This window comes from Lissotriton helveticus, chromosome 1_1, assembly GCF_964261635.1.
Source record: "Lissotriton helveticus chromosome 1_1, aLisHel1.1, whole genome shotgun sequence".
NCBI classification, from domain to species: Eukaryota; Metazoa; Chordata; class Amphibia; order Caudata; family Salamandridae; genus Lissotriton; species Lissotriton helveticus.
Genome location: NC_136057.1, coordinates 1,424,725,987 through 1,424,752,283, shown reverse-complemented (window position 1 = coordinate 1,424,752,283; position 26,297 = coordinate 1,424,725,987).

The window sequence follows — 26,297 nt, the reverse complement described above, 5'->3', positions numbered from 1 at the left end:
AAGTTTCCAGGATATTACCCAGTGCCCTGTGCAGTGCAATTATAGATTCCAAATTTTGGCTGAGATCGCTCACTCCTACTTGCTTGCGTGCGTTCGCATTATCGGGTTTGTCTTGAGTTACGGGATTTCGATGTTTCTCATGTTGTGTGCATGAGAAACCTTTGTGTGGCGACCTTTTTGCAGGTGATTGGTCGCATGGTACTGACACACTCGAAATATTTATTATTGTTGGTTCCTGACGGCAATTGGTATCAGGGCCCGTGGGCGATACTGGTTGAGCTTTGTTTTCTATGTCCTGGTTTGACCCACTTGATATCTCAATTATGTTATTGTTTGCTAGTTCCTGAGTTGATAAATTGGTTTGGTGCTGTTCGCTTAAGGTTTTTCCTTTTACCTCCGTTGCTGCAACTGCTGGCTTTTTTTGTGAATTCTTTTGCTTGGAGCCATTTGCACTTTTTTGTTTTTCTTGCTTTGTGTTGCAGGACATTATGCTTTGATTCTTGTCCCAAAAGATTTGGGAGTCCGACCACAGATCGCACCCATCAGTATCTTTGCTGTGTTTGCGCTTTAATTGATTTAGACGTGAGTCTAATCTTGGAGTTGAGTGGTTATTTGGTTGTGCCTTGTGTGCCCCTTCTGTGGTGCTAGTATTGTGGCTTCCCTCCTCATCACCAATTATCGGTGGACTGCTGGCCCTTGATAGAAGTTTATTTGTACCTTTTGCTGATTGAACTGACAGTTTTGGTGTCGTTGTGGTCCTTTGAAGCTGGGTATTTGGAAAAATCTCTTCTAAGGCTTTGTCACTAGGGCTGTCCAATATCCACTCAATAACACTTGACGACTTCCGGTGATTCATTTGTTCTTGGGCCGAGTCTTTGGCCGAGCCATGGCTTCTGTTTTCCATGTGGTGCATGTGTACTTGAGCTTGTATTTGTAACTTATGCTTATTATTTCCCTCGGTGATTTTTGTGCACCTGCCTGATTGATCTATTCCAAAACCCTCTGCTGAGGTGATGTTTACACCTGGCGAGGGTGAGTGTTGTTCAGCCGGCTGTATAGTTGGCTTGCTCGGGGTCATCGGTTTTTGTAATCCGTTTGGGGTTGCTGGCATTGTATAAATTGCTGTTACAGGGTCTTTCAAAAATGTAAATTTTCCACTGGGCTTAATTGAGCCAAAAATTGAGTAGATTGGGGGTATTAGCGAGGTAGTTGGGGGGTTGGCTGGAGTGTCTTCAGAGGGGCTATTGAGTACTTTCGTTTTGGATTTCCGTTTTGTGGTCTGTGGGGGATTCCTCCGTGTTCTCCCCGACCTCATTGTTTAGTTCCTATGGTAGCCCGAAACTTCCCACTTCCCTTTAGGAACTTTACACTGGGATCTCGGTGAGTGTTTGCTTGCGCGGTGGGGTGGTCGGTGATAATATACAGCGAAGATCAGTCGCGTGAAACTGGTACCACTCTCCACACTCCTCACCAAGTTCCTATCCAACCAGTGATTATCTTTACCAGATTCCTTTCCAAACAGTGATTACCTTTACTGCTACGTGCCACCTCTATCACTTCTGCCACTCACCCCCTCCACCACTCCTCACTGGTTCTGCTGCTCCCTCGCAGGTCGTTACTACACCTTACTCCTTCGCTGCTCTGATTGACAGTGCGTTGCTCCTGGATCCCAAACTTCTTCTCTCAGCTCTAATTCAGGCTCTGGCGTGGCTGGCGTGTTGAGATTACTCAGATGCCTCAGTAAGGGTGTTTCAAGCACTCAGGGTTTTCCAGGGGTTCCGGCCACTTCGGATACCTCCTTTGCGCCTACCTCCCCTTTGCTCCTCGGAACTGATCGAAAAATTGGTCACGGGCCTGCAGGCGCCTTTGTATGCCCGTACTGAGCACTTTGGTTCTACAAGCGCGCGGCGCCTCCGTGCCCTCTCCGACCTCATGTCACTTTGGGGCTTTAGGACTTCAGTGGGCTTCCGAGAACTTTAGGGCCAGCGCTTCTAGTCACAATATCAAAAATTGTAGTGGAGATGCAGTTGGCGCTGTTTCTGATGTTTTAAAACATATTGTCACTACTTGAATACATGTACCTATTCCTGTACATATTCCTCGTTTTTAGTGAAGGGTAACTTTATTAGCCTCCTTCTTCCAGTGATGCAGAGCAGAGACAGAGTGAAAGAAAAATGCTCTCCCCTCCTCACCTCACCAAATTGTACGTGGACTGCAGCATGCGGTTTCAGGGCCGGTGCTCTCTGGGCCCACTCAGTGCGGTCTGCCTCTTGGCGGTTCAGAGCTTCAGGGGGCTTCGGGGAGCTTCAGGGAGCCTCTGGGCCAGTGCTCGCGGCCCGCCCCTGACCCACGCTCGACCAGCGCTCAACCCGCACCTGGCTCCCGGTTCCCTCCTGGTGTAGTATACAGGATGCTGGACGCGGGATGCGAGGATGCGAGATGCCACCTGCACGCCTTACGGCTCACGGCCTCCCCGGCACCTGCTTCCACCTAGGCTCGCGCCTCCCGGCTCTCGGCTCTGCCTCACAACTTCGCAGCCTCGCTCCAACCGCTCCAGCCGCTCCTGCCGCTAGTCTGTCTCGACTGCTCAGACTACTGCACCACAGCGCCCTCTCCTTGGCATAGTATTCTGTATTGGAGGGAACCCTTCCGGTACAAAACCTATGCAAGATTCACACACACACCATTGCACTATGGTGCTAAGGTGTGTATGTGGCGCTCTGCAGCAAAATTCTGCGCTAGTGCTAGGGAGAGGGGAGGAGAGTGCCATATGTCTGTAGTTATGGCGCTTTCCTGCTCTCTCACTGTTACGCAACACAGCACAGCATTTTTATCTGCTGCGCTACGTAGGGTGACACTTTGGTAAATCTGGTCCTTGATGTTCGTCGAGTAATTCCAATAATGCTCCAAAGGCTAAATTGCTCTCTTATTTTGCCCATTATTTTGTGCATGATGGGCCTGGAAGTTCTCTCTCTGGACATCTTGTCAGAGTGGTGTAATGAATCTCCATCCATGATCCCAAACTGTTCTTTACAGTAAGCTATGCTAGCAACCAAGCTGCAAAACCCACTAATTTGAGTTTATTGCTGAAGGTGGTGGTGGACAAGAGACAAAAAAGATTAAACAACTTATTTCGAGTCTACGATATACGTGAAATTGGGTGCAAATGTTGTTTGTGTTTGATTTCAAATTTTGAGCAGTAGCATCTGCTACTGGACAGGGGAGGTGGGGCGGGTGGGTAGGGGGGAGGGATGTAACAAAAAAAAATGCCTTACCTTTAACGGCCGGCCGTCGCCTCTTGTCATCCTCCATCCTTGTCCTCTTCATTTTTCTGTCCCGGCTGGCGACAAAAGGAAGTACCCGGGCAGACAGGCTCCCCTGAGCCAATCACAACACTGCAATGCAGCATTGTGATTGGTCTGAGCGCCATGGATCAGTGCTCAGACTGGAACAGGGAGCCTGTGCATGTTCCTGACCAGGCTGGTAGGAACGTGCAAAGTGCGCATGTACTGTTTGGTCGGCCTAAGAGAGCGGCAAACAGTTCATGCGTACTTAGTGTACACCACTCCTCCCCTGCTCTGACCAGCCCCGCCCCGCCTCACCACTGACTGCAATAGGGAAAATAAAATGTTAATAATGATACGTTGTTATCATTTTATTTGTACTCTTAGAGCAGTGGGGCGACGCTCCTCCACCTTAGTGGAGGAGCCACAACTGGTCTTGAGTTCATCGCTTGTGGGCTTTCACCCAGGGCTTTTGCTCTGTGTTATTTCCTCAAGGTATTACTTGGAACTTGTATGTGGAAAACAGCTCAAAAAGTAAATACTGTGCAATGTAACTTCTTGGTAAGACCAAAACTACACGTTACCCACCCTTCCATCAGAGGAAACTTGGAATCGCCTGGTATAACCCTCCATTGTCACACCATAAAAATGATATTTCAAGGTTTCATCGGCCGATTCTCACGTGGGGCTCAGACAGAGGAACTAAGCTTGTGACATGTATCACTACCAAAATTATAATGCGACTGGGAGATGGTGTCTCTGATAAAATGTATTACAGTCATGTTTCAACGAGTAATAGGAGTTTTCACAAGGTACTAGAATAAACTGTGAGTTTCCGAGATTAGTAGTGGATCTGCAGCAAACTGCACATGACAGACCACAGCCTTACCACTGAACAGTGCAAGCCACCATTCAGACTCCCTGAATCTCTCTCCCTCTAAGAGCCATTGTGTAATGATCCTCTGATCTCAGGGCATTTCTGAGTGGCAGCAGACCATAGATTCACAGACCAATCTTAGCACCTGCAAAGCATAACTTGCAGAACAGTCTACTTCATTAATCTAAGCGCTACTCAATATACAGTAACAAACCAGAGTTATTCGGCCCTCAACAGTGGGTTGGGCACAATGCCTGGCCACAGGCCAGACCGTGTGGCAAAACCAAGTTGAGCACAGGCAAAGACCATGCACGATAAGTGGTATGGTATTGTTTTGTAGAATTTGAATGCAGTACATAATTTTAAAAAACACTGAAAAAGAAGAGGCGTTATGGTCTGTATATGTTTAGAAAAACCTCAGGAACGTGTGAGGTATGGTTTGCATTTCCATTGAACAAGCTATGAATTTTGAAGATAACGACAACTTGCGAATTTCAGTTTTTTGAATATATATATATATATATAATTACCCAGTGGTGGTTGAAACTGAGTAGTTACAGTTAGGATCGTATTTTCCTAGGAAATGTATTTTTTTGGTTGCTAATAACTTTGGCCCCGTTTGACGAATCCCCATGAAACATTTTTAAAAAGTACAACTTTTTTTAATAGTTTGTGCATGGAAAGCTTTGGGGTGATTCGTCAAGCAGGGGCCAAGAAAATGGGGCTGTCCCAAAATGCGTTTTTCCCATTCATTTTTCCATAGGAACTTTAGACACCGCTGCTGAACGAATTTACACAGAATGATAGATTGTTATTGTTATTGTTATTTTTGACTTATAACGTGCCCAATCACCTGCAGGTCTCTAGGCGCTTGGAAATTGATGGTACGAACAATAACTTAGCAATACAGAAAAGACATCCACTAGCCTAGATGGCACTCATGGACCTTCTAAACAGCAATGTTTTTAGCACCTTTCTAAAGCGTAGGAGGTTCTCTTCCCTGCGCAGCGACTCAGGTAATGTGTTCCATAACTGAGGAACTAACACAGAGAAGGCTCTCCCTCCCTTGGTTACAAGTTTGTACCGGGGACAGACCAATAATTGAGAATCTGAGGATCTAAGAGTTCTCATTGGACTGTACACCACCAAGCGGTCTTTGATGTAGGCGGGTGCCAGACCGTAGATTGCCTTATGAGCTATACACAGATTCTTGAATTCCACTCGCTCTTTAATAGGGAGCCAGTGCAGGCTCTGTAACAAGGGCGATGCTTTGGATCGTCTTGGTAACCTAAAGATGAGACGTGCTGCATCGTTCATGACAACCTGTAACCTATTTGTCAGGGTTTTCGGCAGGCCGAGGTAGAGGGCATTACCGTAATCTAACCTCGAGATCACGGTGGCTGCAACGATAGAGCGCATCATGGTTTGGGAGATGACAGGGACTAGCTTCCGTAGCTGTCGGATGATGTTAGTGCAGCTTCCCACCACAGAAGAAATCTGATTGATCATTGATAGGTCGCAATCTAGTTTGATCCCCAGGCTCTTTACATTCAGGCTATGTTTTGTAGCCGGGCCTAACTCCGCAGGCCAATAGAGGTCGCACCATGGTGAGGTGGCATATGGAATCACCAATACCTCGGTCTTGTCTGGATTGATTTTCAGGAGGTTTTCCGTCATCCATTGGACCGTGTACCTCAAGATGTTCTGGGTTTGGAGTTGTGCGGCACTTGTGTTATCGACACTCAGCAACAGCTGCGTGTCGTCCACGTAGTTAAATACTGTGCAGCCCATGCGCGCCAGAGAAGCAATCAGGGGTTGCAGGTAGAGGTTAAATAGAAGTGGGGACAGGGCCGAGCCCTGAGGCACCCCACATTCTAACGTCCCCACCTCGGAGATTTCATCCCCAAGTTGTATCCTTTGAGTCCTTCCCAGGAGGAAGGATTGCAACCATCTAAGGGTCAGGCCTTTGATACCAAAATCACTCACTCTTTCCAGAAGCAGAGCATGGCTGACGGTATCGAACGCCGCTGAAAGGTCTAACAAAATCAGGGCGCTCGGTTTCTTACCGTCAGCCAGGCCTCTCAGTTCATCCAGCACCGAGAGCATCACCAACTCGGTGCTGTGATGAGCTCGGAATCCTGCCTGCCGTTCATGGAGTAGGTGGTGAGACTCCAGGTATATGGACAAGGATTTTAATACATGTTGTTCCAGTATTTTTGAGAGGAATGGCAACTGGGAGATAGGCCTATAGTTCTTTAGCACAGCGGGGTCTGCGCCTGGTTTCTTTAGCAGAGGTCTTACACGTGCTTCCTTGAGTTCCGCTGGTATATGTCCTGTCTCCAAAGATCTATTTAGGAGGGAGATAATACGTTCCTCCAATAAGGGTCGGGCTACCTGAAAGACTCTAGGTGGACACGGGTCCGCTGGAGATCCGGATTTGATTCTCCCCATCAGCTGTTCCAGACTCAGTGTGTCAATCTCTGGAAACAGTGCAGATCTTGGTCCAGAAAGAGTGCTTTTTGTGTCTTGGTGTGAATCCGTTCAGTAGCTTTGGAGAAATGAAGGTTACATTTTTTTGGTATATTAAACACTGAGGAGTATCTGCAGAGCCGACAGATCTCAAAGTGAGTTCTGATTGTCTGCCGCCACCTCAACCAGGAAGAGGTGGCAACCATCTTAAAACGAGGGACTCGGTCCTGAGTCCTGGGAAAAACACAAAACAAAAAGACAGAAGGGAGCAGAGTACAGATACTCTTACTCTTTAGGCCTGGTGGTGGGGTCCCAGAATGTCCTCGCCTGGGGTCAAAATCGTTTTTTTTTCAAAATGTTGCCGTAGGATCCATGAATACCCTGCAAACATTTTTTTAAAAGAAGCACAGTCTAAATGCATGTTTTTAAATCCTCAAGGTGTGCCAGGACCTGGAGAATAACACAATTTTATTTTTTGGGCAGGGGTCGTGCGTGGCTCCCCTCCCTCATGCCGTTTTCTGCCCTGGGTTCCCCATTACTGTTCCCAATATACATTTTTGGGTGTAGGGGGCATGCAGGCCCCTCCTGAGGCCGTTTTCGACCCCATGGACCCTGTCCCAAGGGGCCTGAATTACGTTTTATGGGAAGGGAGGCACACAGCCCCCCTACCCAAGCCACTTTTGGCGCTGGGGACCCCATCCCGCAAGTGCCCGAATGTTGTTTTATGGGGCAGGAGGGGCGCGGCACCCCTCCCCAAGCCACGTTTGGCCGCTGGGACCTCTGTGGCCCAAAGTGTTTTTTAGGGGAGAGGTCATGCAGCCCCCTCCCCAGGCAGTATTCGGCATGTGTCCCCTCCTCTGGGGCCTACTGTATTTTTAAGGGGAGGGGTCTTACGCTCCCCCCTTGCCGAGCCTACAAAGGCCCTGGGGCCCCAATCCCCCGGCTACTAAACTAATTAAAAGGGAGGGGAGCCATTTGGCTACACTCCCTGAGCCATTGGGAGCAGGCTTGAGATCAGTTTCCCAGCCATCACTGATGCAGGCAGAGAAAAAGATCAAAATATTGATCCCGCCTGATTGAGCAGCAAAAGTAACTGTTCTCTGTAGACAGGAGCAAGGCCGGCTCCCACTCCATGCAGTGAGCTGGCTGGGGCCACGGGGGCCTTGGGGCACGCCTGCAGCCTCAACAAGTGTATGGTTGGTGCCCTGCACGGGCAGCAAGCCCCCCACCTTAAAGTAATGCAGGCCCTAAGGTTGGGGTCCCCAGGGCTGATAACGGCATCTGAGGGGGTGTGAGGTTAACTGCATGCAGGGGTTGGCCCAAGAGCCTTGTCACAGGCCCTGAGGCCAAACCTCGCTTTGCATGACCGAAGGCCTTGCTCAGTGTAGGATTGGCTGTCTTTAGCTGGTTTGGCCGCAGGTCTTGTGGCCAACCCCCCACTGTGCACAGTGGCAAAGCACTGCAGCCAAACCCCACTAACGTGTACGGCGAGCGTTTGGATTTACATATGATCGTTACATATTACTTTACAGTAAATAAACTAGAAATTCACTGAAAACACCAAAGGTTAAAGTAATGTTGTTGTTAAGTGAAATGTTCAGTAACAATGTAACAATTTGAACTCTAAAACCACTGAATTTCACGAGTTATAGTTATAGATATATCAAGTAACTGTAACTCGTGCCCTTACATTGCACAGCTAATTGCCCTACATATTACATCACTCATGACATTTTTTATGAAACCATTGAAAATATTACTGCAACATTTGCAGTGAAATTATTGATGAGAAAACTGTGCATGATCGGGGCCCAAGTTAGTTACTTTCGGGTACAAGTTAAAGTAGCTTGAGATGGCTATAACTGGTGAATTTCATTTTTTTTTTAAGAGTTAAAAATGTTACATTGTTACTGAACATTTCACCTAATTATAACGTTACTTTAACTTGTGTTTTTTCAGTGAATTCATAAACATATTATAAAACAGAATTACACCAAATCACAAAAGGCTCACTCTGGCTGAGCAGCTAGGAGGACCTCGGCTGATTACATGTAAATGTAATACTGAGGATATAACACACACTTTCTGGATAAATAACTTGGGGGATTTTTTATGAGAGCCCTGTGTCACTTTTACACCACACAAAACAAAGTGGTAAAACGTGACGCAGGGCTCTCAATCCGATTTAGGAAGCCACACAAAGCCACCCTACGTGGCTTTGAGTAGACTCCTAAATCATGAGTAGGGCGACGCAGCGCAAATCACTGCGTTGCCTTACTCTGTAGCCAGGAGGTGTTCGATGGGCATTGCAGTGGGTTTTCCCATGCAACACCCATGGAATTTGATGCTGCCCCAGATTTACAAAGTAATATAAAGTTGGGAAGAGTCAAATCCTTACATCCCCAGAGGTGAGGTGTAACGAGGTGAAATATGCTTATTTCGCCTTGTATTTTCTTCTTTCTATATGTGCTGTGTTCTGCAGCACACATAGTAAGAGGAACACACCACTTAGGATTGTTTTTGTGCAGAAAGGTGTCAATTCCTGCACAAAAACAATCCTGTCTGCAACGGAGGTACCCTTGCACTATGGTGCAAGGGTGCCTATGTTGGCGCTAGGCTGCTGAAACGGTGCAAGCGCAGGGAGAACGGACAGGAATGCACCACATTGCTTAAATATGGTGCATTCCTGCCCTTTCCCTTTGGCGTAGGGCAGAGCAGCAAGGTGCCTTGCTGCGCTGCCCTGTGCCAAAATACTCATTAATAAACCCCTTGGTTTCTGCCAAATTTTGTGTAATTCTTATCCGTCGTTTTTTTCTGTATCGTCTAATTTTCCTATGGAAAATATATTGGGGAAAAGTGTTTTGGGACCCATGCTTTTTGTCGGCCCCCATGTGATAGATGACCTCAAAACTTTCCCGTAGCTGAGGTGGATTAACTTATTTTTTTTTTTTAAGTTTCAAAGACCTTTATTTGGTGACATGCATTATTACACACGGCTTAGCGCCTACAACCTCATTCAGGCCGGCAGAGTTATGATCAGTTAGATGTATAGCATAGTAAGTAGAGTGTAATTACACAGCAAGCCGCCTACAACCACTTCGGGCCGGCCGCGTCAGGTGAAATAGACGGTCTTGAAACCTAACTGTTCTCTTAATGAACTATTATACACACAACCAGGCATGCTATATTACTGTCCACATTTGTACATTCGGCTCATGCATACATTTCAGCGTGTATAGAACTCTATATATATCATGGTGCATCACATATCACAGAACCATTCTTTGTGTAATCACCAGAGGGCTCACAGTCTTTCGCTGGGGTATCTCTCAGTGCGTTGTATTTCTAAGAGGTAATGGCCATACAGGCCCATTTGACGTGTGTGATAGGTAATGCGGCTAACCTAGTACATCTCTCATGTAAGTCATCATAGGGAGTGGCATTCCCTCTCACCAGTCCCTCCCGGCTGCATGTCCTGCTGAGCCAGACCTGATGGCGTAGCTTCCAGAGATCCATGGGGCCTTGTCAGTAAGTAGGATGTTAGTGGCGCCCAGATGTCCCTGGGTCTGGATGTGCTGGGTAGCAATTCGGCATAATTGGTGAGTTGTTCCTGACAATAAATCATTTCATTGATCCAGGGCTTAAATTTGGGCGCCCTCCCCCTGCCCCATCTACCAGCAACCCGTCTCTTGGCCATGAGCAGTGCTAGGGCTACATACTGGCGATGTGTCCCCGGCACGTGCTTAACATAGCTTAACAAGGCCAGTAGTGGCGTGGGCTCAATATGCGTATTGGTCATCAGATTCAGGGCTTCAAATACATGTCCCCAATATTTACTCACTCCTGGGCATTCCCAGGCCAGATGTAAAAAGTCGGCTTGTGGCGCCTGGCATCTGTCACATCTATCTGTGTTGCGTAGCTGATACTTGTGCATCTTCACTGGTGTATAATGCAGTCTGTGTAGGTATTTATAATGTATGATACGCAGTCTGCTGCTAGTGGAGACCCGCTCCGTCTGTGAGCAGCAATACTCCCATTGGGTATCCGTCAGTGCAAATCCCAATTCCTCTTCCCAGCTTGTGCGGGATTGTTGAACTGATACCTCCCGCTGTGTGTGGACTGTGCAATATATCAGCAAAACAAGATGGTTGGGTGTTGTTGGAGGATCAGTGTAGTGGAGCAAGCGATGGGGGTTCAGACGGGAACTCTGAAGTCAGGGATCGGACCCCTTGTTTGAGCCATATATACAGGAAGGCGTCCAGTGGGGTTTGCTGTGCACCCTGAAATGTATTCTTCGAGTCTTGAAACTGTCCATCCTGGTATAGGTCTCCCCAGGTTCTGATCGCCATACGCTCCTTAAACTTATGAACTAGTGTTTCTTGGAGGAGGGGCATGTTTGGATGATATGCAAGCGGTAGGAGCGGGGAATACATCAAGGGAGCCTTCAGTAGGTGTCCAATGCGGCGCCATGCAGTTATTGTAGCATTAACAGTATTCTGTGTCTATTTGTGGACATTTGGAGCAGCATAAAGGGCTCCCTCTATTGGGATCGGGTGGGCAAGCCAATGCTCTGCTGCTAATTGCGGTATATATTTCAGTTGATGTACCCAAAAGTATACATAGTGGACCTGTGCACTTACGTAGTAGAGTTCAAGGTCCGGTATACCAAACCCCCCGGACAAATATGGCCTTGTTAGAACAGCCCATTGCAATCGAGGTTGCTTACCTCCCCACACCAATCTGATCATTTGCGTCTTAAGAGATTTAAAAAAATGTCTTCCTGGGTAATAAGGTATATTTAAAAATAAATAAAGCAACTGGGGTAATATAATCATTTTGATTAGAGACGCCCTTCCTGCCATCGAGAACGGCAGTGTTATCCAGCGGGTCACCCGGTCTGTTATGTTAATGCAACACCCTAGTTAAGCCGCATAAGTTCTTCCTTGTTTCTGGTATTTCTGATACCTAGATACCGCAGCTCATCATCGCACCATTCCAAAGGGTAGTCTAATGAAAAGCGTGTCACTGAGTCTGTCATTGGGAAGAGGCAGGATTTCCCCCAGTTTATCTGAATCCCCGAAAGTTTCCCGAATACAATGAATTCCCGAAGGAGTGGGTTTAAGTTTTGTTGGGTTCTCTCACATATAAGGTAATATCATCGACGTACATTGAAATCAATATCTGCCTCATGTTACATTGCAGGGCCTTGTCGTTATGATGCTGTCGCAGCCTTGCCGCCAGTGGTTCTGTTGCCAAGGCAAACAGCAAGGGACACAGTGGGCATCCCTGTCGGGTACCCCTGGTAATCGAGAAGGGTTGAGACGTGTGGCCATTTATAAGCACCTTGGCACCTGGCCAGTGGTACAATAGTCTAATCCACAACAGAAAAAGCGGAGGGAACCCCATCCGAAGCATTATCCCAAAGATGTAATCCCACTCGATGGAATCAAAAGCCTTAGTGGCATCTAGGAAGATTGCCGCCAATGGTAGGTCTGGGGAAACATTGTCAAAGTTGTAAAATGAGTTCTCAGATTATGGGATGTGACTCTTCCAGAGACAAAGCCAGACTGATCTGGGAGAAGCAAATGTTCTAATAATAAGCTAAGACGATTGGCAATGAGTTTTACCAGAATTTTGGCATCACAATTAAGAAGGGAGAGCTGTCGGTAGGACCCGCATTGGTGTGGTGGCTTTTCGGGTTTCAAAAGAGAGATAATAAGTGCTTCTCTCATGGATGGTGGGAGAGAGCTCATTTCCAGGGTCTCTTCGTAGACCTTGCGTAGGATTGGGGCCATCAGATCTATATAGGTTTTATAGAATTCTATTGGAATGCCAGCTGTGCCAGTGACCTTCCCGGATTGCATTTGCATGATGGCTTCCCTGACCTCGTCCAGTTCAAAGGGAGCACACAAAAACTCACGGTGCACGTCGCTTAGCCAACCCAGGGTTACGTCCTCCATATACTCCTCAAGATCTAACACATCTCCCCTGGTAGTGGTATAGAGGTCAGTGTAGTGTCAGGTGAAAGCCTCAAGGATCCTCGCGGTGTCCAGACAGCTCGCTCCGTCCGTTCCTTCCAACTCCACCACATAATTTGAATAGCGTGGCCGTCTATTCGTATCTGCTAGCACTTTGCCGGGTCTCTCCCCATACCTGCAGGGAACCCAGTGTTTGCCTTTAAATGGTGTTTCCCTTTGCACCATATCCATGTATTCTGTTAGCTTTGCCCTGAACTCACTCTGAGTAGCCCGATTTGGACGAACCGCTAGCGATGCTTCCAGTGCCTTAAGGTCCAGTCTACGAAGTGTGTTAGTGATGTCTTTTAACACCCCTGCCCCTTTAGATATGCAAAACCCTCTAAGCGTGACTGGGAATGCTTCCCAGATAGTCTCTACAGTTTTTACTGTGCCTTTATTTCGTTAAAAAAAATCCTGTATCTCCTCACGCAGTTCTTCCTGGAAAACTATATCTAAAAGTATGCTCGCGTTTAGTCTCCACTCACAGCGCGGGGGTTAAAATCCGCTGAGGAGAGCGTGAGCTAACCCGCTGCATGCTCTGAGTATGTCCTAGCTAGGTGTTGTACTTTACAAATTGCTGGGCCCAGCCCTCGGGAAACAACCCAATAATCCAGCCTTGCCCATGACGCGGCTTGTGCTGTGTAATGCGTCATTTCACGTTTTAAGGGGTTAGTGTGTCTCCACGCATCAAGCAGTTGGTTTTCAGTAAGTGTACCTTGCAGTATTGTGCTTGCCTTGGTGCGATGGTGGGGGGGCAGGGTGAGACCTATCCAGGTTCGGAGCATAGGTAACATTGAAGTCTCCTCCCCATATGATGTGGTTAGAGCCTATTTCTCTAATCGCCGCCCACAGCGAGGTAAACAAATCCGGGGCATCTACATTAGGCCCATAACAACACGCTAGAGTCACTGATTCCGACCCAAGGCGCCCCCATGCCAGGCAGCACTCCCCCTGGTCGTCACTGAAGGTTCCAGCTAGGTGGAAGGGCACCTGCCTTTTTACCAGTATGGCGGTCCCCCTTGCATAGTTTGAGTAAGAGGAGAATATTCTATGCGCTGCCCACCTGGTTGCAAACGTGGAGGCCCTCTGGGGTGTGAAGTGAGTCTCCTGCAGCATGGCTATGTGTGTCTGGTGCCTGTCTAGATAAGCCAAGATCTGTTGTTTTTTTCTCGGGTCTCCCAGCCCCCTGACGTTCCACGTAATAATATTCAGTTTTATCTTGTCTGTGTCAGTTATACTTCCGTATCTTTGTAATAATTAAGTCGCGTCTTTGTACTGTGCTGCCCCTGCAACCATGCATGCACCATGCATGATGTCATGTCACCTGTCGTACCTTCCACTCGTGGTCTATCTGTTAGCTCTGTTATCCTGGTGACAACAACTTTTTTCCATTCCAACTTAACCAACTCCCATTCAATTCCCCATCCCACCCGCTCCCCCACTGAAGCATCCCCAATTTGCCAGAATGACATGCATACCCCAACCTTCCCCCATCCCTCCGCCAACAACAACATTGTAGTCCCTGCAAGCAATGTGCAGCGGACAAGCCCGGGGTTATGCCCTTCAGTTGCTTGCTCTAGGTGGCATCACACCAACCCTTTACCCATAGAGCGCGTCGCAGCAAACGCCGCAGGCCCTAATGGGCTGAGGGTGCCTGGCGAGCATTTCTTTAGCACATTATGGTTCATCTTCAGTTGAGGCATAAGTCCTCTGGAAGAACCACCTACCAGTAAATACCTCACGTGTATCAGAGAAAACAGAAAAAGCACATAATTGTAACCACAACCCTCGAAGATTAGCTCACTGCGTATCTTCCTCTGCCACCGCCAACGGGGATCGGCGAGCGTCCTCTGCACCCCCATCAGGTCTATTCATCCTTTTGACTTGCTTGAGGAAATCTTCCACTTGTTGCGGTTTTGTGAAGAACCTCTGCTTGCCCTGGTGCGTAACCCGCAGGCGTGCTGGGTACTAGAGTGCAGAGTCGATTTGAGCCTTCCTCAATTTATTATTGACTTCCAAGAATTTCCGTCGCTCTTCCTGAACTACATATTGTGAAATCAGGATAAATGGAGAAGGAGTTTCCATCGTACGATAGAGTCTGTTTACTTCTCGCAGCATGCAAAGCCACATCTCGTTCCCTGTAATTCAGTAGTCTTGCTATTATGGGCCTCGGAGTGGTGCCTGGCTGGGGTCTAGGGTCCAATGATCTATGGGCTCGCTCCACAATGAATTGGTTAGAAAAGGCTTCCGAGCCAATCACCGTTAATAGCATTTTCTCCACGTATTCTTCCATCCCCCCGGTATTGGTAGTCTCTGGTATACCTAAAATGCGGATATTATTGTGCCTACTGCGCTCTTCCAAGTCCTCATTTTTTGCAGCAATAATGTTGATGAACTTTTATGGGAAAGATTTGTGAAGATTCGTTCAGCGGCACCAAAGTTATAGGCAAAACAAAAAATGCTCTTCCCATGGAAGTGATGCATCGCATAACACGATAATTGCACCTGAGTGATCATCACGCATTACATAGAAATTCTTCCCATATAAGAAAAAGACAAATCCCATTCAATCTCTGATCCTACACATTGTAGAATCATAGTGCTTCAGGGCCTCCATGTGGTAGTAAGTGCTTTATAAATATTACAATACAATATGTTTGCAGCAGTTATTCCCTTTATAGAAGAGGATAATGCACCACATACAGAGAACGTTGACTTCTCACATAATTGAACCTACAATATAAGCTAGTTTTAGCAGAGTCAGTTGTGCACATAATGTAAGAACTGGAATTACATGTGATGTTTAGCCATGAAACACACAAATCTTTTGTTGCTCTTGTGTCATGGCACTTGATTCAAGAGCTCTGTATGGGGTTTGAGGCCCTCTGCTTACATAGTATTACAGCTCTGGTGGATTGTGCGAATGCTAATTGTTGAAGTTATGTATTGTACAGGCTAATACCTGTCACAGTCTGCAAGCTACAACCAAATGCTGTGGGGAGGCAATTTTCTTTCCAAATCTGAAGGTAGGTGTTGTTTCACTGTTGATGTAAATGTATGTAGGTGCACTGTTCTTTATAGCCATCAAGGAAAACTACGGTTGAGCACTAACTCATGGTATGTCACATGGAGAGCCGCCTCTTGTTTTTAAATGTAATAAAGCAGTGATTATCATTAACACTAGGAAGTTTCTTGGTAGGTCTAAAAAATGTATGTTGTTTTCTATTTCAGCCTATTCTGTGATGCTCCAGAGGGTTTGGCTCTATACCTTGTGATCTTCAATGTGTTCCTTGCCCATGAAGAGAACTCTGCATGATTGTGCAGTCTCCTCACAATAAAGTATAGGGATATACTGTTTTTTTTAAATTCCTTAACTTGAAAATAAATATGAAAGACATTTTCTATTAAGTAGTCATGTAAATTAATCTTTTTTTTTTTTTGTCCTCATTCGCCTGACCCTCATTCCAATGAAAGAAACGCCAACCACCTTAAGTGTCCTTGGGCACAAAATGAGATCTTTTTCCCCACCCAGAAAGAAACATCAGACTGGTGGGAAACGCTTTCAGGAATTTTTGAAGAGGGGAGGGAGAGACTTTGGAGGCAAGCCATACCCCTTAGTACTCCATCAAGGCATACTACAGCCTGTTGGGCCAATTGCATTGTCGGGCAGAGACCCTGGAGTGTCTAGACGTAATCATCGGACACGGGGGGAAAAAAAACAACAACAAAAAACCCGTAATCCTAACAAAGGATCTGGTTCCACTCAACCAACAGATTCCAGAAAGTGAGGTTGCATTTGCTACAGGATCTCGCTAGATCAGTCTTTGATGTATCGTATAGGGAAGTTAGCCAACCTGCGTGTGATGGAGCTTTAGAGTCGACCCAAAATTTACAGATCTGCTGTCTCGCAAGGAGAATTGCATAAACCAAAAAGGTCCTTGCAGTAACAGTGACGTTGTCATCCAACCCAAATATTATTAATGGCAACGTAACCGATACTGATGTTTTAAGAATCGAGTCCAAAGTAACCTTCACTTCGTCCCAAAAAGAGTTAATAAGGGGGAATTCCATGAACATATGGACATCGGTGGCTGCGAGGAGGTTACACTTGTTGCAGCACTTTCCTGGCTGGAATTTGGCTAACCTGTGAGGGGACAGGTAGGCTCGGTGTACTGTAAACAGGTGATTCCACCTCAACCAAGCCGGCTTTACAGCTTTATACAGGAGGGTGAAAGATTTTTCCCAAAGGTCCTGACATTGAGTGCCCATGTCACATCCCCACTGCTCATCTGGAAGCGTAAAATCCCCATCCACCTCCTCCAGAATGGTCCAGTACCAAAAGGCTACCTCCTTACCCCCCACTTGCCTCTCTACCAGCTGTTGTTCCAAAATACTGCTCCTCCCCACTTCAACATTTTTCCTGAGTAACTCCCGGGACAAGCTAGCTAGCTGTAGATATTTAAATCTAGAAAGAGCCGGGCCCATCCTCTCATACAACTCCTCCCAGCCTACCAAAGACCCTCCTGCTAGCAGCTCACCCCATCTTAGGAACCCTGCTTCCTTTACAGGAACTGCGAGACTGTCCCTCAAACAGAGGGGGATCCCCGGGGAATCCCAAATTGGGGCGTAGTTTGAAAAATAGGCCAACCCTACTCTCGCTTTTATTAATGCCCAAGCTTTAGCCAGTGAATGTAAGGTCTTCAGCCTCACCTTTTTAAAAAACCTCTGATCTCCGAATTTAAATAGGAATCCGTCGAGTGGCAGGTCCGCCCCAATTAGCATGGCCTTGAACATACTCCCATTGGATGTGCTTGCTGGAGTTTTCAGCAACACCCTAGAGTACGACATCTGAAACGCCCATGCATAGTAGTGTAAATCTGGCAATGCAAGCCCTCCCTTCTCCCTCCTCCTTCTCAGTTTCTTCCAAGCCAGCTTGGTTGCCTTATAATTCCAAACGAACGAGTTAATTATCTGCTGACATTTTTGTAATTGTTTTGGATCGAAAGCTAGTGGGATGGTGCTAAAAATAAATGTAAATTTAGGGAGAATGGACATTTTCACCAGACTTATCCTCCCAAGTATGGTCAATGGGAGAAAAGACCATGATCTTAATAACGCCCTGCACTCCTGAAATACGTGGTCCAAATTATTCTTTGCCAAGTTACCAATATCCTGGATGATCCTTATTCCCAAATAACGCATGGATGACGTCACTGCTAACTGTGAATTGTCGATATTCCAAGTCATAATCTCGGTTTTCCCTGCATTTATTTCATACCCCGAGATCCGCCCAAAATCTTCCGCCCTTTTAATAACTATGGGAAAGGCTTGAACCCGGTCGGCAGTATAGATTAAGATGTCATCCGCATAAAGTCCTACCCGCTTTACCCATCCTCCAAATTCGAAAGGGGAGATGTTCTGTTCATCTCTCAAAGTTTGCGCGAACGGTTCAATATACAAATTGAATAGGAGGGGGGAAAGCGGGCAGCCTTGCTTAGTACCCTTCATGATTTTAAAGGGCTCAGTTGGAGCACCGTTAACCAATAGTCTAGCCCTGGGATCCCTATACAGGGAGTCAATAACTCGACCAAAGTTGGCCCCAAATTGGAACTTTCTCATTACAGCGGTCAGATAGGGCCAGCTGACCCTATCGAATGCTTTAGTGGCGTCTAGTGTGAAAATTGCCAGGGTAAGGGAAAAGTAGAGGCAATATCTATGGCACCAACCAGGTCGTGGGTGAGATCTGCCAACTGGCGCCCTCTTATAAATCCCTTCTGATCCTGGTGGATTAATGAGCCAATCTCGCTCCCCAGCCTTGCCGACAGCGTGGCTGCAAAGATCTTATAATCATTATTTAGGAGTGAGATTGGCTGATAGGACCCGCAGTCGGTCGGGTCTTTACCCGGTTTAGGAATCAGAACGATTGTTGCCTCACTCCACAATTCTGGTGGCGCAGCTCCATTTAGAAAAATATCGTTAAAAATGGCGGTCAGAGATGGAATTATGACATGATCTAACACACGATACAGTTCCCCTGGTAGCCCGTCCGGCCCTGCAGCCTTCCCTCGCTTCATTAATCTAATAGCGTCCCTGACTTCACCATCTGATATTTCCTTGTCTAGACGCTCTCTCTGCTCTAATGTGAGAGTAGGCAGTTGGATCATCTCTAACCATGAGTCCCTGGCCGTTGGGTCGTCCCTAGTTTCCTCCTTGTAGATGTTCTGGAAGAACTCCTGAAAAGCACTCCCTATTTCTGAGTTGGATATCCTGGCTGTAACTTCCCCCTCCAGTTTTATTTCCCTAATGTGTTTTTTGCCAGGTCTGATTTTATTTTCCAGGCCAAAACCTTGCCTGCAGCCTCTCCAAACTCAAAATGCGAGAGCTTGCTCGCCTCCCATCTTTTGGCAACCCTTTCTTGTAATAAACATTCCAGGTTTTTTTTCAATTCCGCCCGCCTCTCTTGTTCGTCTACAGATCCTGTAACGTGGCTGGACTTCTGATCCAAAAGACGCAATTCCTGCTCTATATTTATGATTGCTTCCCTGTATACTTTCCCTCAATATGAGGCTCTGTTGGTTATACACCCTCTTAGGAAGGCTTTAAATGCTTCCCACACATTCGCTAAAGAAGCCGGGTTTAAATTAGCTTCGAAGAATAAGATAGACTCTAGTACAAGGAAGTCTACCTCTTCTTCTTCAAGCAAAATCGTCCGGTCAAAGGACCAGGAAGTATGTCTAATCTGCTGAGAATGTTTTAGCGAAAAAAGAATTGCTGAGTGATCAGACAAGTGGGAAGGGAAGTATACCAGTTCCTTCAATGAATCCTTAGGATTATAACTAAAGAGAGCGTAGTCGATTCTCGACTTATGTTTATACTTAAAGTTCTGAAAAGAAACCCCCAGACTATTACCTGCCCTCTCCCTCCAAAAATCTGCTAAACCCAACGTTGAGATTATTGAGATGAGAATTTGCCTGGATTTGGAAGGCGTCGATGCTCTTGAATTAGGGGACTTATCCAGCTTGGGGTTTAGAACTATATTGAAATCACCAACCCATATTACCGGGTCTTGATACATAATCAAGTGACTCTGGATCTTATTCAGGTAGGATGGGTCATCCAGGTTCGGTCCATAATAGCTCACCAGGCTATATGGATGGCCACTTAGAAGTATTCTAGTCAGAAGCCATCTTCCACTAAGATCCTCCTTATACTCCACAGTCTGCGCCTTAGCCTGTTTCTTGAATATAATGAGGATCCCACGTATATTAACGTTGTGATCTGTACATACAAATGTATCCACCCACTTCAGCTTTTTCAGCATGTCATTCACCTCAGGTTTGAGTAGGTGCGTCTCCTGGATGACAATGACCTGTGCGGGGGAGTCCCTCAGATATTGCAAAATCTTATATCTCCTACCCCTCACGCGCATGCCATTGACATTCCAGGATAGGAATTGCAGAAGTCTCATGACCCTTTCCTACCCCTTCCCACCCACCCACTTATATAGCCAGCTGGTCTTATTGGTATAAATTGACATCTTTGGACCGGACATGGACTGCTCCTAATGCGTTCAAAACAAATAACACGCTTAACGAGAACAGACTTATGAGGACAGTTTACTTTTCCCCCACCCCCCTTCCGTGCACCCCCCTCCCCCCTCCCGCCTGAAAAACCCTCCCTTACTTACACTGGCCAGATGGTTAGCCAGTTTTACATCATTAGACAGACCCTTCTCTCCTAGGCCCCTCTCCTATTCAGCACTACTGTATCGGCTAAGACAGAACAATGTAGACTGAGTGGTTTCTAAGAAAACACGAGTATGACCGAGGTGAAGGTCCCATATCCATAACTAATTCAATTAATTTTAATTCTTTTAATTAATTAATTCTTTTAATTCAAATTTGCTTTATTCGAGGTTAACTCATAAAAGCATTTACAGTCATCGATAAAACCATTAAAAAACATTTATGTATAAAAATAAAGCTAAAAACAGATAAAATACATCAGTTGCATTGTAAGGTAAAATTTTACAGATAAAATACAGGCACTCTGACAGTACGTCGTCTGCGATCATCTGCCTAAAAACTTTTGTCGAATGGACCATGACCAACCAAGATATTTAGCAGTGGCTATTACTATAGACAGTGAAGAACTAGTGCGTATGATTCTTAGGGCTACCACACTGCTAGTCGTTCCTAGATTCTTGCACATAGGAGTAAGCCAAATGCGTAGGACTTACATGCAAATAAAAAGTGGCCAACTGTTTCATCATGTACTCCACAAGAGGGGCAAATACTAATCAATGGGCCACCCCACCTGCCTGTCAGAGATCTGAGGGGAAGGGCACCCGCTCCAATCTGGAAGAGCAGCTTCCTATCCCTCAGACTAGTGATGATATCCCAGTAAAGTTTAAGGCTGGGAAGGGACATAGGCCCACATGCATCAAGCATTTTTGTAGTCGCAAACGGTGTGATTCCTTAAAATCGGCCGTTTGCGAATGCAAAAGTGCTTTTTGGGATGCATGAAGCAATTTTAGAATTCGTAATATTTTTGCGAGTTCTAAAATTGCGGGTGCTTTTAAGAAGTCGCAGATGTGCGACTTCTTAAAAGCAATGCATCATTACTTTGACAAGTGGAAATTCGCAATTAGGGTGCCAAATTTACCGAGTGGTTGAACCACTCGGTAAATTTGGAAAAAGTGTTTAAAATGGTGAAAAAGTATTTTTTTCAACATTCATGTTTAACACACACATGTCTTTAGGACATGTGTGTGTGAAACATGATGCGAAAAATACATTTCAGGGGTGCATGGGGGGGTCCTTTGGACCCCCCCCCCCCCTGCACCCATGAAATTTTCTAAGTGCCACTCGCAATTTGCATTGACTCCTATGGGCCTTTTGGCCCATAGGAATCAATGGGAATTGCGAAAATTTACTTAAGAAATCGGTATTCATTTGGGATTCGGTAAAAATTGCGATTTTTACCGAATCCCAAATGAATACCAAAAATAATGATGCATAGCATTTTGCACTTCTTAATTTGCGATTCCTTATTTTTCGCAAATTAGGAAGTGCAAAATGTAACAATGATGCATGTGGGCCTTTGCTTCCAGGAATCTTCCAGCCATAGTCTCTGAGCTTGTTTCATTCCAGGTTCGTACGGCCACCCTATCCCAATAAATCTCTTTGAGGGCTGTCTTTGATGGAAATGAGAAAAGAAGTGGGGTTGGAAGCGCACACCAATTAAAGGTACTCAAAAGGTAATCAAATATTGATAACAAATAAACAATCTTAACACAATTGGTGCAGGGGTCAATAGACAAAAGTGGAAAAAAGCTACCAAGACGGTCCCAACACTGCGCACTATCCACAAATGGTCACAAAGTGACCCTCTAGGTCATTGAATACAATTTAACAACCCTATATCAAAAATGAATCACAAGAATAGCAAATATACTTGTAAATGTAAATCTTTACAGGTAATTGTTGAAATCCCCAAAACATTTTTTTTACATTGATATCATTTTTTAGTTGCATTCACATAGAAATCAAAAGCATGAATTCCTTATACATGTATCTTGAGAACATTTACAAAGGGACAGATAATCAATTGTTTACGAATATTTTTTAAATGTGGGCCCGATGCATTTCGGGACCTGAGAGTCCCTTCTTCAGGGGCCCATCTCCACTGTCTACCTTATCCGAGGTTATTCAGAAGGTCTCCCCACAGGACAGACAGATTGGCCCCTAAAGAAGGGACTCTCAGGTCCCGAAATGCATCGGGCCCACATTTAAAAAGAAAATCGTAAACAATTGATTAACTGTCTCTTTGTAAATGTTCTCAAGATACATGTATAAGGAATTCATACTTTTGATTTCTATGTGAATGCAACAAAAAAATGATATCAATGTAAAAAAATGTTTTGGGGATTTCAACAATTACTTGTAAAGATTTACATTTACAAGTATATTTGCTATTCTTTTGATGGAAATGAGGCACCCTCTGGGTTTTCCCATAACATATGTAGGCCAAGGACACCCAGCATTTTTCTAAGTTCTTTCAGCCATCCTATTTTGTGGAACACATCTGCTTTGATAATGTCTTTAAACCCCTCAGCGTAATGTAAAAGTTCAGATGTGGTCCAAAGTCTACGCCAGTACATGATTGGACGCAACCTTGCTAGATCCATAACATGATTCAATTACCTAGTGTATTTGAGTACCACCCCCTCCTTTATTTATCCCTTTTTTTTTCTTTTGTTTGGTGTGTTGTGATATATATATTTTTTTTCTTTTTTTCCTCCTTCCCCCTACTCCCCTTTTTAGGTCTCGCGTGTCAATGCGCTTGCACATTGAGCTTGCGAGAATATAGGGGCTTATCCAGAGTTTAACTATCGGGCGATTCCATGCAGTGCCCGTGAAAAGCAAGCTTAATTCGCAAGCACCTTGGCAAAAAGCGCGTGCACATCAAAGCCACCATCCTCCCTCCCACAGGCATTTGAAGCTGTGCGCTGCACTTCAAAGCCACCAGCCTCCCTCCCACAAGCTTCCCCCAGCATGCGCTCTGCCTCTCCTCCCCTAATTATTCACTGCCACGGCCGGCCGGCCGTACTATCACTTTCACCCCTCCCTCCTCCCAAACAACATCGAGCGACCGGCCGGCCGTACTTTCACCCACGTTCTTCAATTTTGATTACATTTTGTAATTGATTATGGCTAACTGCAACTTTCAAGCTAACTTCGGAGGTAAGAGTTTAAGCTTCAAAGAATGACTTTCACCGAGCCAGTTGAATTCAGCTCCAAGCAGTGTCTGTGAGCGAAATTTTAAGTTTGTGCGTTTATGAAAGCCACCTTCATGCCGAGTTTATGGTTTGATTGGCTGCAACATTAACACAGGCAGACGGTGCATGTTTGAAATACTTTCTATAGCTAAACGAGCAATGCTACTCCACGCGTCATCACACTTAAGACGTCACCGCGTTTAACGCGTCATCACACGGATCACGCTCTTTCTAGAACTAATCCGTCTTGTTTTCTTGTTTGCCTCGTCACACAGCGCGTCATAAAGCGTCCTCGATCAGCGTTCTCGATCAGTGTCCGCTTCAGAGGCCTCTGTCTAGCTGATCGAGTGGGATTCCAACGCTGTGTTTACATTTGACGCACAACAACGTGGTTAAGCAGTCATTTCACCTTCTGCGCGCTGAGGAGATAAATTTCCAGGCTAAACGCTACACGCTACAATGGTTGGTACGTCTACATTGGAAAGTTATTGTTGACTGACTTTTCCTGAGAGACTTCTCTGCTATGTAAAGATTGGCACTATATACTTTACTGATTTTAGTCTTTACTTCCTGTTTCCAGTGTAGTTCCAGTATAAATTTTTTTGACATTTTGCCATTCCCAGCAGTCATTTTGTGTGCATTTTGACAAGATTTATTTACATTTCACTCTTGGCATTTCCTGTACTTTTACAGACACTACTTTATTTAATTTGTGTTATTAACATATTATTCAGCCATGCAATTTGATCCTCCAAGCAAGTTTCTACAAAGCAAAGGTGAACCATCTATTCCATGGTCACGTTGGAAAGAAGAGTTTATTACTTATCTAAAGGCTATCGATGGCGAGCGTATGTCTGCTGAGAGGAAGAAGAATATTTTCCTCCACTGCTTGGGTTCAGAGGGTCAAAATGTATTCAGAACTCTTCCTCCTATACGCTCAGGAGGGGATCACAATGTTTATGATGAAGCCTTATTGCGCATTGAAAATAGATTTAAACCAAATACTAGTGTGGCATTAAACAGGTATAAATTCTATACTAGGGCTCAAGAAGATAATGAGAGTTTTGATGATTTTCTCACTGCACTTTGTCCCTACATTGCAACTTTGGTTTAATGACCGACGAAATGCTTAGGGACCAAATCATTGTGCACGTAAGAAGCAAAAAGGTTCAGGAACAGCTTTGGATCCTAGGTGATCCCAGTTTAGAAGTGACTATCAGTACCTCCAAAGCCCTTGAACAATCTGAGCGTTGGATGAAAACTCTAGAAGGTAAAGCCTCCTCTGTTGCTGTTAGCAAATCATCCTCTACTGTTGATGAGGGCAATGTTAATGCTGTTGCTGTTTCCTCCTCTAGCTCATTTTCCAATAACAAGCCTAATGCTAATACCAAAACTCAGTCCAATTCTAAAAATTATTACTGCTTTAGATGTGGTAATCCCAACCACATTGCTTCGTATTCTCGTTGTCCTGCTATTGGAAAAGAGTGCAGTAAGTGTGGACGGGTGGGTCATTTTTCAAAAATGTGTAAAGACACTGGTACTAGAAAAGATTCTTCCTCCTCATTTAAAGGCAAAATTTCTACTGTGTCACAAGGTATGTCTTCATCTCAAGACCTGGAACATGGTATTGTTGTTTCTATCCGCAATGTGATTGATATCAAATCTGCAGAAACTTTGAGTTCTCCGGATTGTATTGTTAATATTTTAGGAAAAGAGCTCAAACTTATGGCTGATTCAGGCTCTCCCTGGACCATTATTACCAAGTTATATTGCAATGAAATTTTTGGGAGCCTTGTTGATCTTTCTACCTTATATGAGTCTGACATTGCTGCACTAAACTTTGATGAATCCTGTATTAATGTGGTTGGTTATAAAGAAGTTATCATTGAATTTAGAGGGAACAGTGCTTGGATCAAGATGTATATTGCTGTCAAAGGTGTGAATGTTCTGGGCTGGAGGGATCAATTCAAACTTGGAATTACCTTAAATCCCAGGAACAAAGATCCTATCTCTGTGGTTGCCATCACTAGTGATACTGCACCTTTGGACAACACTGCTTCCTGTAGTGCCAATACTCTTCTGTCTGATGATAGTATGATTGTTTCTGAATCTTCCAAGAATGAGTGTGATCTTGAGAAGGACCTCCCTTTGTTATTTCCTCAGGTTTTTTCTGAGAAACTTGGCAAACTTAGAGGTTTTTCCCATAGGATCAAAGTTAAAAGTGGTGCCATCCCAGTCAAACAAAAATTGAGGGGTGTACCCATTAGTATAAGAGCTGAACTCAAGGTCTTATTAGACGACATGATCCTGGGAGGCGTTATTGAGGAAGTGGAGTCCTCTGAATGGGTTTCGCCCATCGTTTTGGCTCAGAAACCCGATAAAAGTATCAGGTTGTGTGTGGACCTAAGGGCTCTCAATGCTAATTTAATCACTGATTGTCACCCTCTCCCTAATATAAACGAAATGGTTTGTTTGTTAGATGGTGCTTGCATTTTTTCTACACTTGATTTGCGTTCCGCTTATCACCAAATCGAATTGACTGATGATGCAAAGCATTTTACCGCCTTCATCACTCCGTTTGGCCTTTTTCAATTTAAGCGGATGCCTTTTGGCCTAGCTTCCGCCGCTTCGGTGTTTCAGAGGGCCATGCACCATATTTTTAAGGAGGTTAGCTCTTTCGTAAAGTGTTTCCAGGATGATATCCTCATTTTTTCCAAGAATGTGGATGATCATCGTGTCCATCTTAAGGATGTGTGCAACAAGTTATGTGATGCTGGTCTTACCCTCAAATTTAACAAGTGTAAATTATTTTGTAAGAGTGTCGAATACTTGGGTCACACCTTGTCTGCTGACGGTGTAGTTCCCAAGCG